This window comes from Tupaia chinensis, unplaced genomic scaffold, assembly GCF_000334495.1.
Source record: "Tupaia chinensis unplaced genomic scaffold, TupChi_1.0 Scaffold144075_1, whole genome shotgun sequence".
In the NCBI taxonomy this organism is placed as follows: Eukaryota; Metazoa; Chordata; class Mammalia; order Scandentia; family Tupaiidae; genus Tupaia; species Tupaia belangeri.
The window spans coordinates 18,298-22,320 of NW_006203929.1; the positions used below are offsets into that span (position 1 = coordinate 18,298).

The following is a 4,023-nucleotide window of genomic DNA, read 5'->3' on the forward strand; positions in this document are numbered from 1 at the left end:
CATTGAGTATATGTGCCACAGTTTTTCAATCCATTCATCCATATGGGGGCATTTGGGTTGGTTCCATGTCTTAGCAATCATGAATAGTGCCGCAATAAACACTGATGTACAAGCACTTTTTCAATGAAGAATTCTTCTGTCCTTTGGGTAGATATCGAGGAGTGGGATTGCTGGATCATTTGGTAATCCTAGTTGTAGATTTTTTTTGGGAGGGGGGGTTGGAGAGGTTTTTTTTGCTATAGGGCGCATGCACTTGCCAGACAGATGGAGAGAGAGAGAGACAGAAAGCGAGAAATCACCCCCCAGGGGGGATGGCCACACTGCAATCCCTTCTCCTCCATTCTCCTCTCGGGATACTGGGCACGCACGCACACGCACCCGGTGTGAGTTTAAGCCACCAGGTCCAGGACTCGAACCATGGTCGATTACATGGGAGTCCAGGGACATAGCCGTTACGCTAACTGCCAGTCCCCTGTAGATTTTTGAGGAATCTCCAAATTGTTCTCCACAGTGGCTGGACCAATTTACATTCCCACCAGCAGCTGGAGTCAGTGAGTCCAAGACTGGAATGCACCAAAGCAGGGCACAACTCCCTCATAAAACAATGCCTTCTTCAACAGCAGCTCTTGTAGCATTGAGGGTGTCTGTAACTCTTCATTGACTTCAACATCACTGGTCCCACCAGTCTTCAGCGCAGCTACTCCATCTGAAAGTCTGGCCAGATGTTCATTCAGTTTTTCCTTTTCATATTCGCTAGTTGTGACATCTAACAGCTCAATGATTTCTTGAATACGTTTTTCAATTTGAGCCTTGTCACCTTTTCCTTTCAAGAGCATGACATCATCTTTGGTCACAATGACCTCTTCAACTTTTCTTAAGTCATGAGGCTGAACATCTTCGATATTTGTGGTCAACCCCTCTTCTCCAAACACTGCACCACCTGTAGCAACAGCCATGTCTTTTAGCAGGTTCTTTCTATTGTCACCAAAACCTGGAGCTTTTACTGTTACGACCTGAAGACCAACTTTCAGCCTATGCAAAACAAGTGTACTTAGAGCTTCTCCATCAACATCTTCAGCAGTTATGACAAGGGCTTATGGTGAGCATTGGCAATTTCAATAGCAGGTACAGTGGACTGGACACTAGAAATTTTTTTCCACTCAACAGAACATAGGCATCTTGGAATTCACATTTCTAACCTTTTGATGTATTAATAAAGTATGGAGAAATGGAGCGTCGATCAAGCTTCATACCCTCAATAATTTCTAATTCATCATTCAGTGTTTTTCCATCCTTTACTGTGATGACACCCTTTCTTCCACCTTTTTCATGGCATCAGAAATAATGTTACCAATTTCTTTGTTTCCATTTGCAGAAATTGTAGCAACCTGAGCAATTTCTTCCAGTTGTCACAGGTTTAGACTGCTTCTTAAATTCAACAATTACAGCATCAACAGCTAACATCACACCTCTCCTGATTTCCCTTGAATTAGCACCTTCACTAATCTTCTCGAAGCCTTCCTTGGCAATAGAGCGTACCAGCACAGTAGCAGTGGTGGTACCATCCCCAGCCTCTTCGTTTGTATTACTGGCAACATCTTGAACAAGTTTAGCTCCAATATTTTTATATTTATCCTTTAAGTCAATTGATGTTGCAACAGTCACACCTCTTTTGTTACTTTGGGACTTCCCCAACTTTGTTCAATAATTACTGTTCTTCCTTTTGGCCCCATTGTAATGGTTACAACACTGGCTGAAAGGTTTACACCTTAAAGCATCAAGGCTTGGGCATCGGAACCTAATTTAACATCTTTGGCATAAGCCTGAGTGAGATGAGGAACCACTGCCCAGGACACGGGATCATCTGGCGAAGAGCTGTGGGTAACCGAAGCATTTCTGCGGCGGGGCGGCAGCAGCGGCCCAACCCAGGCTGGGGGGAATGATTAACCCAATTATAAAATGGGAAAATGAGCTGAATACACAATTCTCTAAGGAAGACATATGAACAGCCAAAATCATATGAAAAATTGCTCATCATCTCTTATCTTAAGGGAGACGCAGATCAAAACCATACTGAGTTACCACCTAACCCAGATACCACATAACCCCCAGAATGATGAAGATTAACCAAAAAAACAACAAAAAAAAAGACAAGTGCTGGAGGGGATGTGGTGAGAGGGGAACTCTCTACACTGTTGGTGGGAATATAGATTGATGCAGCCACTGTGGAGAATATGGAGGTTCCTTTAATCCAGCAATTCCACTCCTGGGTATCTACCCAAAGAACAGGAAAACGTACAGTTGGAAAAGTAGATTGGAAGAATAAAGATAATCAAAATGTCACTTCTCCCTTTTTTTTGGGGGGGGGTTCAAACAGCCATTTTCTATGCACAACTGCACATCAATGTTTATTGCATTATTCACAATCAGTAAGACATGGAACCAACCCAAATGTCCACAAACAGATGAATGGATTGAAAAAGCGTGGTACATATATGGCTGCTACCAGCCATAAAAAGCAACAAGACCCTGGCATTTTATATAAAATGGATTAATGTAGAAGATTTACTAAGGAGCAAAGCAAGCCAGGCTATGAAAGGGAGACATTATATATCTACACTTAACATATATTGACTGTCTGTACTCTATAGAGGAAACTGAAAGATGAGAGGACATAGAAGCATTAAAAATGGTTATGGATACTAGAGACAATGGGGGAAGAGGGTGAGATAAGGGGGTGAGTGTAAGGTGATGGGGCCATGCAGACAACACAAGCTGGTAAAGAGGCTGCCTCCCATGTGTAAGGCAAGGCCTGGACTGGGAAGAAAGCCCTCCATTGTGTCACTGTACTGGCCTGCACTCAATTTCTCTGCCGTGAGCTTTACTGTTATTACAGTACCCTGCAAGGGTAAAATATCACCCCCAACCTTACTGCAACCTTACAATAAAGCCAATTAGTGATCCTGTAGGAATGCAGTTTCTTAAGATGGCATGCTAGGACCAGGAAGTCTGAGACTCCCCCACCTGCCTGTTTTAAGCCAAAATTAGCATATGTCAGGTTAAGTTAGCATAAGCCAAATTAGCGTTAGTAGCATATGTAAACTAAGTTAGTTTAAGTCTAATTTTATGTAAATACCCCTTGTTAAAAGCTGCAGGCCAAAGTTAACTCATGTTAGGCCAAGTTAGTGCATCCACCACATGACAGGGACTCAAGGCTCAGGGAAAGATGAACTATCTTAGCTGGGAGCTCTTATCTAAAGCAACAGATAGTTTTTAACTACAAAGAGTTTCCCATCTATGTGCTGTTAACTATGAAAAACTGCTAATAAAACATCCTGTGTTGTCTCCTGAGCTACAAGATCACCTTCCTTTCCCTTATGGGCAATAGACTCACCCCCTTTGGTTGTAATATAGATATCCCATATATTAACTGTGTCTTTGCTTAACAAGACAAGATTTCTATCTAGGCCTTTGTAACCAACAATGTTGCCGCCCTGACCCGGGACTGAAGTTATCAAAGTGGCCTGGGACTGAAGTTATCAAGCTTCCTGAAAGCCCCCTCTTCGAAAGACCCTTCCGGGTAATCAAGATCTAAGAAGAAAATGCACCAGACAAATGGACTTCCTCATCCTGAGAACTGTGATTGATTTTACCTGATCTGACAAGACAAACAGCATGTTTTATAATTATTGTTTCCATGCTTTGTATACTCTATCTCTTAGAGTAAATTTTTTTACTTCCCCTCACCCCCCCTTACTTCCTAAGACATCTCTCAATAAATATGTGTGTTTGGTAGCTGCTAATGCTGCAGTCTGGAGCTGGCTCTGGCTGTAGCCAGCTGAGAACATGCTAAAAAAGTATTGAGGTCTCAGTCTAATTTTTGTTCCTGATCACCCGTGTCACCTTCCTGTGTATGAGTCTCTACCCACCCCGGCTGGAGCAGGGCTTCCGGCAGTAAGGAAAGAAAGAAAGGAGAAAAATAGACAGGCAAGACATTTATAGGACATAGAAATGGATAATTAT

General features: G+C 42.6%; 1 pseudogene; it reads right to left on the reverse strand.

Moving 5' to 3' along the window:
* The window catches only part of LOC102492699 (60 kDa heat shock protein, mitochondrial-like), a 12,248-nt pseudogene extending 10,354 nt beyond the window's left edge, over positions 1-1,894 (reverse strand).
* Between the last annotated feature and the right edge of the window lie 2,129 nt (positions 1,895-4,023).